Source organism: Oncorhynchus keta, chromosome 34 (genome assembly GCF_023373465.1).
Source record: "Oncorhynchus keta strain PuntledgeMale-10-30-2019 chromosome 34, Oket_V2, whole genome shotgun sequence".
NCBI lineage: Eukaryota > Metazoa > Chordata > Actinopteri > Salmoniformes > Salmonidae > Oncorhynchus > Oncorhynchus keta.
The window spans coordinates 40,704,246-40,720,836 of record NC_068454.1 but is presented as its reverse complement, the minus strand read 5'-3'; the positions used below and the strand labels follow the sequence as shown (position 1 = coordinate 40,720,836).

Genomic DNA, 16,591 nt, shown 5'->3' with positions numbered 1-16,591 from the left:
TCCCGTCAGTCGAGGATGCCTGGTCATTCTTTAAAAGTAATTTCCTCACCATCTTAGAGAAGCATGCCCTGTTCAAAAAATGCAGAACTAAGAACAGATATAGCCCTTGCTTCACTCCAGACCTGACTGCCCTTGACCAGCACAAAAACATCCTGTGGCGGACTGCAATAGCATCGAATAGTCCCCGCGATACGCAACTGTTCATGGAAGTCAGGAACCAATACATGCAGTCAGTCAGGAAAGCAAAGGCAAGCTTTTTCAAGCAGAAATTCGCATCATTTTGGGACACTGTAAAGTCCATGGACAACAAGAGCACTCCTCCCAACTGCCCACTGTACTGATGCTAGGTAACACGGTCACCACTGATAAATCCATGATAATCTAAAATTTCAATAAGCATTTCTCAACGGCTGGCCATGCCTTCCTCCTGGCTACTCCAACCCCGGCCAACAGCTCCGCCTCCCCCGCAGCTACTCGCCCAAGCCTCCACAGGTTCTCGTTCACCCAAATCCAGACAGCAGATGTTCTGAAAGAGCTGCAAAACCTGGACCCTCTCTTTTGTATCGCCCGAGATCCCTAAAGATTGGAAAGCTGCCGCGATCATCCCCCTCTTCAAATGGGGTGACAACCTAGACCCAAACTGTTACAGACCTATATCCATCCTGCCCTGCCTATCTAAGGTCTTTGAAAGCCAAGTTAATAAACAGATGACTGACCATTTCGAATCCCACCGTACCTTCTCCACTGTGCAATCTGGCTTCCGAGCCGGTCACGGGTGCACCTCAGCCAAGCTCAAGGTACTAAACGATATCATAACCGCCATTGATAAAATACAATACTGTGCAGCCGTCTTCATCGACCTGGCCAAGGCTTTGGACTCTGTCAATCACCGTATTCTTATCGGCAGACTCAATAGCCTTGGTTTTTCTAATGACTGCCTCGCCTGGTTCACCAACTACTTTGCAGACAGTGTTCAGTGTGTCAAATCGGAGGCCATGTTGTCCGGACCTCTGGCAGTCTCTATGAGGGTACCACAGGGTTCAATTCTCGGGCCGACTCTTTTCTCTGTATATATATCAATGATGTCGCTCTTGCTGCGGTCGATTCCCTGATCCACCTCTATGCAGACGACACCATTCTGTATACTTCTGGCCCTTCCTTGGACACTGTGTTAACTAACCTCCAAACGAGCTGTAAAGTAAAAACAAATGTAGAGAAGTAAAAAATTGTGCTGGGAAACCAATCTATATAATTCTGTGTGATTATTTAGGTATTTAGTAAATAAATAAACCAAATTTTGGATTTCTGATTGAACTTGTTAGCCAGGGTTCGTGAAGTTAACCAATAATTTGACTACGTTCAGATGAGACTGAATAGGGTGACGATTAACAATGGACTGCTATTGATATAAAAGATGATCAGATCTTTTAGAACTTATTTGGAAGACAACAGCTCTATAAACATTCTTCCGTGGTGCCCCGACTTCCTAGTTAATTACATTTACATGATGATGATTTAATAAAATAGCATGTCATATATCATTTAATCCATAGTAAATTTTATAGGTAAATTGCAGGGTAATGTAAAAGTAGATTTTTTTTAAAGGTCCAATACAAAATATTGTCACTTATCATAATTAGGTTTTAGTCCAGAGAGTACATAAAAGTAATATAGATCTTCAATGAGACATTGCAGGGATCTAGCTTGCGAACATAATATAAAACTTGAGTCATCGGCATACATGGACACCTTTGTTTTTAAGCCTTGGATTTCTAATCGTCTAATGTTGTTATTGGATCTGATTTTAATAGCTAGCATTTCGATGGCCATAACGAATACATATGGTGACAGCAGACACCCTTGTTTAACTCCTCTTGACAATTAAAAACTCTCAGAGAAGTAGATGTTATTTACTATTTTACACCTGGGGTTGCTATACATGTCTTTTTACCAATTTTACAAGAGAATTACTGAAATTGAAAAAAATCCAGGCATTTATAAATAAAATCCAGTCTTACTTTATCAAATGCCATTTCAAAACCGCTATAATTACCAGGGCCGGCTTAGATGTTTTATGATGTTCTATTATTTCCAGTAGTTGTCATATATCATTTCCACTGTATCATCCATCCCTGTCTGATCAGGATGAACAATTGTCACATTTGCTCGTGCCTGCTACACCCTCTGGTGTTCATATGGTGTCTTCTTGACATACAGTTACTCCCCCTGTACACACTCTCTCCTTCTCCCCCTCTGTGTGGTTGGAGACAGGTTTGCTGGAGTCAGAGCAGATCCCTACCAGCTGCAACTCGTTCCATAATCAAGACCTCTACAAATACTCAGTCCTGCCACTTCCACTCTGCCAGATTGTAATCTCTGCCCAGTCAGTTCATGCTTTCTAGCCTTTTGTGATTATTCAAGCTCCTGTTACTCTGCTGTGCCTGTTTTCCTCCCTGACACCATTTATCCTCTCATTGCAGTTTACTGCTCTGTCTCTGTCTCCTGTTCCACATCTCATCACCCAAATACCTAGCTCTGGATTACTCACCACCACTACCTTGGATTCCCCTCAGGACCTGTTAACCTTGTTCTACTTAGCTAACTCCAACCTCAGTCTGCACATCTGTTTTTTCTGCAACTCATCCAAGTTTCCCCAGCTCTGCACTCAATATCTCCCTGTGTAACAAATATTGTGGTTCATTCATCCCCGTTTCCTCATCTGAGTCTGCTCTTGGGTTCCCCGTGTCACTCCGCCTAACAACAATACCTGGTAAAAAAAAAACATTTATTTCTGAGTGCTATGCATTTCGCTAGTATTTTTCCATCACAACATTGATGTGTAAGGGGTCTCGAGTTTTTTTTAGATAGACTGGGTCTTTATATTTGCCATCTGGGTTTTGTTTTAATAATATATAAATCAGACCTTCCTGCCTGCTGAGTACCTGACAGACTACCACTTCTATAGGAGTAGTTAAAACAATCTAACAATGGAGCTTTTAGTATATCAAAAAAGGCTTGATATACCTCTATCGGTATGCCATCCAGCCCTGAGGTTTTTCCAGACTGAAAGAATTTAATAGCCTCAATGTTCATCCTCTGTAATTTGGCCTTCGCACTGATCTTTCTGTACATTTAATTTACATTTTAATTTTCCATATTTTTTATATTACTTGGAAAGAATTCCTTACCGTAATTTTTAAATTTTCTCTTTATTTAACTAGGCAAGTCAGTTAAGAACAAATTCTTAATTTCAATGACAGCCTAGGAACAGTGGGTTAACTGCCTGTTCAGGGGCAGAACGACAGATTAGTACCTTGTCAGCTCGGGGGTTTGAACTTGCAACCTTCCGGTACCTAGGCCAACTCTCTAACCACTAGGCTACCCTGCTGCCCCAGGGGTGGGAGAGGATGAGATGGAAAAGAGAACATCTGCCTAAAATATTTAGCTTCCTCTTTTAAAATATAATTTGGAGAATCATAGATGAAGAAATTATTATTATTGGAAACAGTGCCAGCCACTGTGTCACACCCTGACCTTAGATATCTCTATTTTTTTTATATATTTTGGTACGGTCAGGGTGTGACTAGGGTTGGTACGCTAGTTTTGTATGTCTATGGTTTTTGTATGTCTAGGGTTTTTGTATGTCATGGGGTGTTGTATGTTTAGGGGTTTTGTATGTCTATGTTGACAGAAGATCCCACCAAAAATGGACCAAGCAGTGTGTACAGGAGGAGTGGACTTGGGAGGAGATTCTGGAGGGAAAAGGACCCTGGGCGCAGGCCGGGGAGTATCGCCGACCTAAGGAGGAGATAGAGGCAGCGAAAGCAGAACGGTGACGATACGAGGAGATGGCTCAACGGAGCAAGCACGAGAGGCAACCCCAAGATTTTTTTGGGGATGGGGCACATGGAGCAGTAGGCGGAGCCGAGGAGCGAACCAGAGCCAGTTGGAAGAGGAGCTCGACGCAAGATTCCGGAGAGGTGCTCGCATTGAGAGCGCTGCAGAGCGGGCGTGCTGAGGTGCGTGTCATCAGCCCGGTGTCACCTGTACCGGTCCCAGGCATCAGGTCTACAGTGCGCATTCATAGCCCAGTGCGTCCTGTGCTAGCTTCCCGTACTTGTCGGGCTGGAGTGAGCATCCAGGAAGGGTGGTGCCTCTTCTCCGCACTCGCCCTGAGGTGCATGTCATCAGCCCGGTGCCACCTGTACCGGTCCCACACATCAGGCCTCCAGTGCACCTCCACAGTCCAGAGCTTCCGGCGACAGTTCCCAGTCCAGAGCTTCCGGCGACAGCTCCCAGTCCAGAGCTGACGTTTCACAGTCCGGAACCTCCGACGACGGTCCACGGTCCGGAGCCTCCGGCGACGTTCCACGGTCCGGAGCCTCCGACGACGGTCCACGGTCCGGAGCCTCCGACGACGGTCCACGGTCCGGAACCTCCGACGACGGTCCACGGTCCGGAAACTCCGACGACGGTCCACGGTCCGGAAACTCCGACGACGGTCCACGGTCCGGAGCCTCCGACGACGGTCCACGGTCCGGAGCCTCCGACGACGGTCCACGGTCCGGAAACTCCGACGACGGTCCACGGTCCGGAAACTCCGACGACGGTCCACGGACCGGAAACTCCGACGACGGGTCCACGGTCCGGAAACTCCGACGACGGTCCACGGTCCGAAACTCCGGCGACGGTCCACGGTCCGAAACTCCGACGACGGTCCACGGTCCGGAAACTCCGGCGACGGTCCACGGACCGGAAACTCCGACGACGGTCCACGGTCCGGAACCTCCGACGACGGTCCACGACGGTCCACGGTCCGGAACCTCCGACCATTTGTGTTGTGGGATCTTGTCTACATTGAATTGCCTGAGTGCACACCTGTAGCTTCACGTTTCATTTGGTTGTTTGTTAGGTGAGTTTCAGTTGATTAAAATGATGTGGAACTCTACTCACGCTGCGCCTTGGTCTCCTCTTTACGACGATCGTGACACACTGCCAGGGAATCTAAGCCAAAGCATGGATTGCTGTCATCAGGCCCAAACCATGATGCTGCCACCACCATGTTTGACAGTGGGGATGGTGCGTTCAGGGTGATGAGCTGTGTTGCTTTTACGCCAAACATCGCGTTTTGCATTGTTGCCAAAAAGTTCAATTTTGGTTTCATCTGACCAGAGCACCTTCTTCCACATGTTTGGTGTGTCTCCCAGGTGGCTTGTGGCAAACTTTAAACGACACTTTTTATGGATATCTTTAAGAAATGGCTTTCTTCTTGCCACTCTTCCATAAAGGCCAGATTTGTGCAATATACGACTGATTGTTGTCCTATGGACAGAGTCTCCCACCTCAGCTGTAGATCTCTGCAGTTCATCCAGAGTGATCATGGGCCTCTTGGCTGCATCTCTGATCAGTATTCTCCTTGTATGAGCTGAAAGTTTAGAGGGACGGCCAGGTCTTGGTAGATTTGCAGTGGTCTGATACTCCATTTCAATATTATTTCAATATTATCGCTTGCACAGTGCTCCTTGGGATGTTTAAAGCTTGGGAAATCTTTTTGTATCCAAATCCGGCTTAAAACTTCTTCACAACAGTATCTCGGACCTGCCTGGTGTGTTCCTTGTTCTTCATGATGCTCTCTGCGCTTTTAACGGACCTCTGAGACTATCACAGTGCAGGTGCATTTATACGGAGACTTGATTACACACAGGTGGATTGTATTTATCATCATTAGTCATTTAGGTCAACATTGGATCATTCAGAGATCCTCACTGAACTTCTGGAGAGAGTTTGCTGCACTGAAAGTAAAGGGGCTGAATAATTTTGCACGCCCAATTTTTCAGTTTTTGATTTGTTAAAAAAGTTTGAAATATCCAATAAATGTCGTTCCACTTCATGATTGTGTCCCACTTGTTGTTGATTCTTCACAAAAAATACAGTTTTATATCTTTATGTTTGAAGCCTGAAATGTGGCAAAAGGTCGCAAAGTTCAAGGGGGCCAAATACTTTCGCAAGGCACTGTATCACTAGCCACTTTAAACAATGCTACCTTATGTAATGTTACTTCCCCTACATTATTCATCTCATATGCATACGTATATACTGTACTCTATATCATCGACTGCATCCTTATGTAATACATGTATCACTAGCCACTTTAACTATGCCACTTTGTTTACATACTCATCTCATATGTATATACTGTACTCGATACCATCTACTGTATCTTGCCTATGCTGTTCTGTACCATCACTCATTCATATATCCTTATGTACATATTCTTTATCCCCTTACACTGTGTATAAGACAGTAGTTTTGGAATTGTTAGTTAGATTACTTGTTGGTTATTACTGCATTGTCGGAACTAGAAGCACAAGCATTTCGCTACACTCGCATTAACATCTGCTAACCATGTGTATGTGACAAATAAAATTTGATTTGATTTGATTTGAGAGACTAAAGGCCAGTTGATACTTTGTATAATGACATCTCTGTAGGCAATTAGAATGCAACGTTTTGCTGGTCAATTCCGGAGTAATGTCTGTAGACCGTTGCTGCAACTGTCAGCTTCCTTGATGCACTGACATGAAAAAGGTTTAAATCTCTGTGACTGTCATGTTGGCATGAAGGATCGGGAGACAGACACAGGAATGCGTAATCATTTTTAAAATGAATATTAAGGCCAAATTACAGAGTGTCATGTAGGGACACGGGAATGAAGACCAAACAAACACGTAACAAAAACACAGGGTTGAAACCCAAACAAAAGAGCGAGGAGTACCTCAAACAAATAACACATGCGCACAATGAATATCACACCGGATGAGACCTGTAATCATTTGCGCGATCCCAAGGGCACGAAAGCCCCAAACACACAGCAAAGGTACTCACACGCACCAACGGACATTGAAACAATAAACGACAGCCCAATGGAAACCAAATGGCACATATATCCATTACTAAATAGTGGGAATAGGGGACAGGTGTGCGTGACGAAAGTTCCGAAGGGATCCGTGACAGTGACTGTCGCAATGTCTGTTGGCATGGTTACCGGACTGTCACAGCAACAAAGCCAAATCTTCCTGTGACAAGATGACGCAGGAGTTTTAAAAAATCTGATGGAACGACCTACCTTTAAATTTTTATTTAACCTTTATTTAACTAGGCAAGTCAGTGAAGAACAAATTCTTATTTATAATGACGGCCTACCAGAAGTCAAAAGGCCAACTGCGGGGACGGGGGCCTGGGGTTAAAAATGTAAAATAAACACAATACAAATATAGCACAAAACACACATCACAACAATAGAGATAACACTACATAAAGAGAGACCTAAGACAACAACAGAGCAAGGCAACAACACATGACAGCACAGCATGGTAGCAACACAACATAACAACAACATTGTAGAAATACAACATGGTAGCAGCATAAAACCTGGTACAAACATTATTGGGCACAGACAACAGTACAAAGGGCAAGAAGGTAGAGACAACAATACATCACACAAAGCACCTACAACTGTCAGTAAGAGTGTCCATGATTGAGTCTTTGAATGAAGAGATCGACATAAAACTGTCCAGTTTGAGTGTTTTTTGCAGCTCGTTCCAGTCTCTAGCTGCTGCGAAGTGAAAGGAGGACCGACCCAGGGATGTGTGTGCTTTGGGGACCTTTAACAGAATGTGACTGGCAGAACGGATGTTGTGTGTGGAGGATGAGGGCTGCAGTAGATATCTCAGATAGGGGGGAGTGAGGCCTAAGAGTGTTTTATAAATAAGCATCAACCAGTGGGTCTTGCGACGGGTATACAGAGATGACCACTTTCCAGAGGAGTATAGAGTGCAATGATGTGTCCTATAAGGAGCATTGGAGGCAAATCTGATGGCCGAATGGTAAAGAACATCTAGCTGCTCGAGAGCACCCTTACCTGCCGATCTATAAATGACGTCTCTGTAATCTAGCATGGGTAGGATGGTCATTTAAATCAGGGTTAGTTTGGCAGCTGGGGTGAAAGAGGAGCGATTACGATAGAGGAGACCTTGATTTAATTCTAGATTTAACTTTAGCCTGCAGCTTTGATATGTGCTGAGAGAACTCCCAACTACTTGTATGAGGAGACTACCTCAAGCTCAAAACCCTCAGAGGTAGTAATAACACCTGTGGGGAGAGGGGCATTCTTCTTACCAAAACACATGACCTTTTTTGGATGTGTTCAGAACAAGGTTAAGGGTAGAGAAAGCTTATTGGACACTTGTTGGATACTAAGAAAGCTTTGTTGGAAAGCATTTAACACAGAATCCCGGGAGGGGCCAGCTGAGTATAAGACTGTATCATCTGCATATAAATGAGAGCTTCCTGCTGCCTGAGCTATGTTGTTGATATAAATTGGGAAGAGCGTGTGGCCGAGGATTGAGCCTTGGGGTACTCCCTTGGTGACAGGCAGTGGCTGAGACAGCAAATTTTCTGACTTTATGCACTGTACTCTTTGAGAGAGGTAGTTAGCAAACCAGGCCAAAGACCCCTCAGAGACACCAACACTCCTTTGCCGGCCCACAAGAATGGAATGGTCTACCGTATCAAAAGGTTTGGCCAAGTACATTTAAAATAGCAGCACAATATTGCTAATACTCAAGGTTGCAGTAACACATCCATAACCTGAGCGGAAACCGGATTGCATACCAGAGAGAATGGTGATAAACAGTGCAAAATATAAATAGGCCAAAAACAGTTAGGATCAGCTTGATCTCCCCCTTTAAATAAAGGACGAACCGTGACTGCCTTCCAAGCAATGGGAACCTCCCCAGAAAGGAGGGACAGGTTAAAATGTTTGGAGATAGACTTGGCAATGATATAGGCAGCAACCTGAAGGAAGAAAGGGTCTAAACCCTCTGACCCAGATGTTTTTTGGGGGTCAAGTTTAAAGAGCTTCTTTTGCACCTCGGACTCAGTGACTGCCTGCAGGGAGAAACTTTGTAGCAGTGCAGGGGGAAAAGAGGGAGAACCATCAGGGATAGTCACATTAGAAGGGCTGGGAGATGAGGAAATATTGGACGGGCAAGGAGGCAAGGCTGAGTCAAATAGGAATCCTGACTTAATAAAGTGGTTATTAAAGAGCTCAGCAATGTGCTTCTTGTCAGTAACAACCACATCACCAACATTCAGGGACATGGGCAGCTGTGAGGAGAAGGGTTTATTCTACAGTTCTGTAACTGTTTCCCAGAACTTCTTGGGGTTAGACCCACAAAGAGAGAACTGCTCCTTAAAGTAAACTTTGGCCTTCCGGATAGCCTGAGTGCACTTATTTCTTATTTGCCTGAACGATAGCCAATCATCAGAGTATGGGTGGGCGGTGCCTTTTGCCAAATGTAATTCTTGAGGTGGAGTAACTCTGCAAGATGACGGTTGAACCAGGGGCTGAACCTGTTTTTAATTCTCATTTTCTTATGGGGGCTTGTTTGTTATCAACACCACTGAAAATATATAAAAATAAAGGTCCAAGCATCTTCGACAGAGGGGATCAAGCTGATTCTATATCATTTTACAGAAGCCAGTTCATGAAGGAAGGCTTGCTTTTCATTTTTTTTTAGCAAGGGATATTGACACACTGTGGCAGTTAACATTACCTTGTAAATAATTATGTTGTGGTTTATTTTTCTGGAATAATAATGAATAAAAATGAGCAAAAGTAAAGACGTTGTCAGCTATATTTTGGTCATTATTTGAACTGGCTAGCTATCTACCTAGTGTTGTGGAATTATCAGAATTAGCTGAGTAACATAGATAAGATGTGTTATTTTCATGATATGCTTATGAGTTATTTCTCATAAGAATGTATTTTGTTGTACTATAGTGGTGGCCATTGGTAGTTATCTGTTCTATGTCAGGACTAAGTTGCATGGGCCACAGAGAGGGGAGAGGTCAAAGTGTCATCATGTGTAAACATATCTTTTACTCCCTACCTTTTCTAGTGGGGAAAGAAGGGTGGCAGTGTCTGGAATCATTCTATGCTCCCTCTAATGTTGTTTCTATCTTAACCTATAGCCTCATTCTCCTCTCTGTGAGTTTGTCCAGGAGTTTGTATTTAGAGTGGGTTGTATCTAAATGACAATTTGATATATGCCTGTTGATATGGAGGATTTGGTTTATGGTTCTGGGGTTTGGGAAAGGAGACAAAGCTGAACGATGAATTATGTCTATGCTGTCTGACTATGTGTGTCTTTGCTATTAAAGGAACTCAGTTGCATTGTAAGGGGGCTCTCAGAGAATTCACTGAGAGACACTGAATTTATCTGAGAGTCACAGGATTGTGATAGAGCTCATATAATTAAAGATGGACTTTTTTTTAACTAACTCTGACGTGTGTGTGTGGTTTGCTCCCATGATTTGGTAAATAGAGGAAATTTCCACGACACTAGCAACGAACCAAAACATTGTTTAGAAAATTGTTGTATGACAATAAAAATGTTCATTATGTCGCTACGACAATTGTCTATGGACATGTTGATAGATGGACTGTAAACCAGCCTTTAGCTAAAACATGAGAAAATTAAACAAATCGTTTTTTACGCGGTTGGTAAGAAAGTGTTTGGCTGGTGTCATTGTAAATAACCATTTGTTCTTAACTGACTTGCCTAGTTAAATAAAAAATAAAGGTTGGATTATTATCACATCTCATTGATTTAAAGAGGAAATGAGAATGGGCTGTTTTGCTTTTGAAATAGAACTCAGCCTCAACGCGGTTCCATTCAGCTAGCACTGTCCTAGCTACATCATACCTTAGCCACAAGGTAGCTGTTAGCCAGCCAGCCCTTGCTTGCTATCTACACACACTAGCTCTTTTCCTCACTTAGTTAACCTACATTCATTCATTGGGTTAGCTAGACCTAACGGGTTTCAGCCTCAAGGCTTCTCTTCGAGGGAATTTACCAACCCAAAGTTGAACCTGCGATCCATGACCGGCACTCAAACCCCCACGTTCTTGCTCCTGTCACTCCATGATTGGTGGGAAGAATTTACACCTTCTATACATCAACTGCTTAGGAAAGGAACATGCTCGAGGAGCACTCAAAGATCCAGAGTCCTGTCAGCACTGTAAAGGTGCAGATTAGGGCAGGTCTGAGGAGGAGGTTCAAATGCACCTCCGTCTAGACCCCTCTGCTCACTTCTAGGCAACTGGCCGAGGCTGAGATTCAGCCCCCCACAACCGAGCTCAGCTGGGACAAGGTTATGGACAGCCTTGATTCTCTGCACTCACTATCTGACAACTTTGTGTCAGGGGATGGCGAGCTAGGGGATGACGAGGAAGACGATGGAATTAATCTTGCGGCTCTCCGTCAACTCACGACTGAAATTGAGGGTGGAAACCCTGCTCTCCCACCCTCTTAAGTCCTTATGTCTCCTTGCCCCCAGGACAAGTGATATCCTCTCCCCCTTGGAATTTGGGTTTTTAGACATTTGCAAGCAAGCCGCGGCCAGACTCGACATCAAGTGTCGGCTCCCTTGGGGGCCCAAGATCCCGTAGGGAGACTCCCTTCGCGTACAGTCCCTACTAAACAACTGCTTCCCATGGTACCACTTCGCTGTTTGGGCCCACTGTCTCCGCCATGTGGCAGAGGTGTGACCCAGGCCCTGTGGCAGCCCATTGGCTCCAGCAACCCACCCCAGCCGTATGACTGGAAAAAGGCAACAAGCTGTCTTTGGGGGTCCAAAACCCCCGGCGACGCAGCAGACTGCCAATACCCTGGTAAAGCCCCTGAACCAGAGCACATCTGCAGGTAATTTGCTGCTGCTACAGCAAGGTTCCACCCTCTTAAACCCGCTAAGGGGATCAAGAGGAGCCGGCCAACCTAGGTCACAGCCCTTGCAGCTGAGGAGGATGCAAAGCCTAAGGCTCCCTGCTCCACCCTCTCTCTTTCGGGTTTAACATACCTCCACCACGCTTATCCTGCTTAGGCCCCTCCTGTACTCTCTGTTCACCCATGACTGAGTGGTCAGGCACGTCTCCAACTCAATCATCAAGTTTGCAGACGAGGGTGAAAAGCTTCAAGTTCCTCGGGGTGCACATCACTGACAACCTGAAATGGTCCATTAACACAGACAGTGTAGTGTAGAAGGCGCAACAGTGCCGAATACTTTCGCAAGGCACTGTATATATATATATACACTGTATTCTAGTCGAGGCCTATCCTATTTAACTACTGCTGTACACACCTTTTCGATTCATATACTGTCCATTATGTCTATACATCCAATCATATACATATGCATATTTACATGTATATTCTGGACTCTGACACATTTTTGGGATTTTCCTGTATTGTTTTGTATTGTCAGCTATTACTGCATGGTTGGAGCTAGGCAGAAAATAATTTCGTCACACCCACGATAACGTCTGATAACACTACGCCCACGATAACGTCTGATAACGCGACGCCCACGATAACGTCTGATAACGCCACGCCCACGATAACGTCCAATAACGCCACGCCCACGATAACGTCTGATAACGCTACGCCCACGATAACGTCTGATAACACTACACCCACCATAATGTTTACTCGACCAATAACATTTAATTTCATTTTGATTTTAGCCATCTCTCCCCCACTCCGTCTCAAACGGCTGTGAGGAGGCATGTCTGCGTTCTTGAAAAATAAACCTAAACCATAACCGAGCTCATTTTCATGATCTTGCTCACATGTGAAAAAATGGAGGAGATGCACTTTACCCCCAAGAGCTATACTCCCATAGGCTCTACCCTCAGCACCTTGTCAGGTTCTAGCTAGAGGTAGAAGTCAACATGTCCACACTCCCTCCGGTATTTTTGACAAATAGAGAATTATTACAGATTTTTATTTGCCATCTATCATGGCTCTTCCTTAAAATGTTCTGTTGCGTGCAAGCAAACGTAATAGAACAGACTCATGGGTGCACCCTCCAGGTTCTACCACCAGGGTGTGTCATCACCCTAGGTCAGGCCTGGGCAATTATTTTCCATGGGGGGCCACATTAGACTATATTTTTGCCATCGCGGGCCAGAATCGTATTACAGGACTATACATCATGTGTTTGACCGTGTTGACAGATATATCTACTGTAAATCACATCCAGACATGCTACTTATTTAACTTTTTAAACATTTTTACCACATCCATGTTCTCCTTTTGGTAGGTATTTTCATTATTAAACATGAACTACACAGAGGGAAAAGAACACTGTGTATTCAGCACCACGGACAGAACTCTTGTTAGCTGGTATGCACCAGTTAACAAACACAAGAAAGGGAGAGAGAGCTCAACATTACATTTAAACTACTCAATCAGTGTGAAGTCTGATGCGAATTGACTAGGGAAAGGGGGTTACCTAGTCAGTTGTACAACTGAATGCCTTCAACTGAAATTTGTCTTCCGCATTACTAGAGCAGTAAAGACAGGTATAGTTTCTGACATCGCAATGCACAGGATTGCTGAGAGGTGAGAGTCAGTAAGAGATGATCTGTGCCTTGATTTATATTTCATCACTGAAAATGTCTGTTCACATACATAGGTTGACCCAAACAGTACAAACATCTTCTTTGGAATGTTTTGTTCATCGGGGGATGCATAGAACCTCGTCAGTGACATTGTTTTAAATAGTTCTCCAATCACTGCATCAGACTGAAGATCGATAAGCTCAAGTGGATGAAAGGAGAGGAAACCAACAGCATGTCATTTTCCAACACTTTGAAATCCTCAAAACTTTGTGAAAACTCACCGTTCAAATCACGCAGCAGTGATGTATACTTCTCCCGCTGGTCATCTGATAGGGAACAGACTAGTAGTGTCGGAAGGTGGGTGAGATTGTTGGCTTCTACTTGGCAGGTCAAGAGGAGTAATTTTCCATTGAAGGCCTTGACAAGGCTGTACATTTGATGTGCAAAAAGGCCCTTCCCTTGTAGTTTGGAATTCAGTTCATTCATGAAAATCAGCCAACCATTCTTTATCTGGCATAAATCCACATATTTTCCTTTCATTTGCAAAAACTCAGCAATCTCCGACTTCTGGTATCACACCCTTTTAAGCACCTTCCCAAACTCAATCATCTCACGTTCGTGTGGTAGTGGAGATCTGCATGACCCGACTCTCTCTCTTCCAACAGTGAGACAAACTGCCTGTGGTTTAAAGATCTGCTCTTATGAAGTATACCACTTTAGTGACTGTATCCACAACATGGCTCATTTTCAGAACACCTCCTGATGAATAATGAAATTAACATTCTGATCTGGGTTCAGCTCAGTTGCTTGGTCTTGTATCCTTTTCAAAAGGCCAACGTTTTTTCCTGTCAAGTTTGGGCACCATCAGTGGTCACACTGAATAACTTTTCAAAACTCCCAGCTTGGTCACACTTATTTACCTCATCCAATAAATCTTTGTGCTAAATTGTTGTGCTCTTCATTGACTGCACTGAAGCAAGCTCCTCTGTAGTTTCAAAGTCTGGGGTTATGCCTCGTAAGAATATGGCATATATATATATATATATATATATATATATATATATATAAGAATATCAACAACTGCACCATGTCAAGTGCATCACTGCTCTCATCCAGGGCCAAGGAAAAATAGGTGAAATCCTTTACCTTGTCTTTCAACTGTTGTTCCATATTCTCTGCGATGTCCTCAACACGCCGTGTCACTGTTTGTCTTGACAGGGAAACATTTTCAAACAGCTCTTCCTTGTTGGGGCAAAGTATTGCTGCAGTCGATTAAACATTCTTCAATGAATTTGCCCTCAGTTTAGCAATTTTGTGGGACAGTACACAGCTAGCTCTCGCAATACCGCCATTTGCTGAATGCAGTTTGGTGAAAAGTCCTTGCTGCTTCTACAACTGAGAAAGCAACTATTTCGATGCACTTTCCCTCTGCTCAGAAGACATATTCCTATATTTCTCTGCGTGCTTCGTCTGGAGGTGTCGGGACAAGTTGTAGTCTTTCAAGACAGCGATGCTCTCTTTGCACACTAAGCACACAGCTTTCCCTGATACCTCAATAAATACATATTTCGATGTCCACCCTTGCTGGAACACCCTACATTCATTGTCCACTTTTCTTTTTCTTTGAAATCTTTGAAAAACTCATTTTTGCGCAATTTATAGCTAGCTACTATTCTAGCTAGCTAATATTAAAGCTAGCTACTATTCTAGCTAACTACTATTACTTATTATTATAACTGTGACCTGTGTGTCAGCCTGTCAGTCACTGTCTGTCCTCGTGCAGTTGTTATTTATAGGTGCTTTCAAAATAAATGTCCCACAAGCGGTGGGAGTTAAATCATTACACAAAGTCAAGTATTAAATGGGCTTTTAATTTGAATAACAAAATTTTACTATCGCAAATTCTTTATGTGATCTGAGCATGATTCCTCGGGCCTTATTGAATCAGGTTCCGCATACGCCCCCCCCGCCCGGGCCGACCTTTGCCCTGCCCTGCCCTGCCCTAGGTGAACGAGGCTTGGAACTGCTTCTACCTCACTATGAGACTCCCATAGCCTCTTCGGGGAGCCTACGGCAACTCAGCTCTATTGATGGAGAACCCTCTTTATTGAGCTAAGGAACAGTCAGTAAAGTATCAGATTACTCTTATTTTCTGGTTCAACCGTGCCCTTTTCAGGCACCAGAGCCCAGACAGCTATCTGGTACTCCCAAGTTCACAACGCTTAGTGATCTCTCGTTCGTTCTGTTTTCTACTCCACTATACGGGAGCAAGGGAAAATTCTGGTTGGCAGGGATCACTCCCCCGTGGCCTAAGAGAGAATGGCTCTGAATTGTACAGGCTTGCCTTCATCCCCTCTACACACTCACTGTATTATTACAAGTGAGGCATTTTGAGAAGTGGTGTTACCAATATACGGATCATTCCTTGACTGTGCTCTGTATCTAAGGTTTATGCTTGTTGCAGGACCTTTTTGAACAGAGGGAAGGTTGCTTCTCCTCCATTAAACAAAGTGTTTGGAAACAGGTGGTGCATTCTAGAGAAGTGGTGTGACCGAACACAGACCCTCCTTACCTCTGCTCTGTGTCTAAGGTTTCATGCTCTTGTCGAACCTTTCGAGAAGATGGAAGTTTGTATCCACTGTCTCCGCCTGTCATAGAGGCTTTGACATTAACACAGTAGGGACTTCCTCTGTTATGTCGTTTTGTGAAGGGGGGCACGTTGCATATGCCCGGGGTGGCGGCATGTAGTCTAGTGGGGGGCTGCAGGTAGACTAGTGGTTGTCAGCTCGGGGATTGAATCCCTGCCCCTGAGCAAGGCAGTTAACCCACTGTTCCCCGGGTGCCAAAGACGTGGATGTCAATTAAGGCAGCCCCCCGCACCTCTCTGATTCAGAGGGGTTGGGATAAATGCGGAAGACACATTTCAGTTGAATACATTCCTCGGACCTGTCTATTGTGCTTGAGGCTATTTCGCAGCAGCTGTTTTTTTTTTTTTTGCAGCTGGAAAGTGGGGAGATGCAATATGTCTCCTTAATATTGCTTTTACTATTGCCCGATGCAACAAAGCAAGTGAGTGAGCTGCATGCAGTGTAAGTCCACCATTATTTGTGCCTACTGTTACACCAG

At 44.3% G+C, this 16,591-nt stretch overlaps 1 protein-coding gene across 1 annotated transcript in view; it reads right to left on the bottom strand.

Moving 5' to 3' along the window:
- Positions 1 to 16,591, bottom strand: part of LOC118367134 (pre-mRNA-processing factor 40 homolog A-like) — a 102,163-nt gene that overhangs the window by 55,745 nt on the left and 29,827 nt on the right. The window lies entirely within an intron of this gene.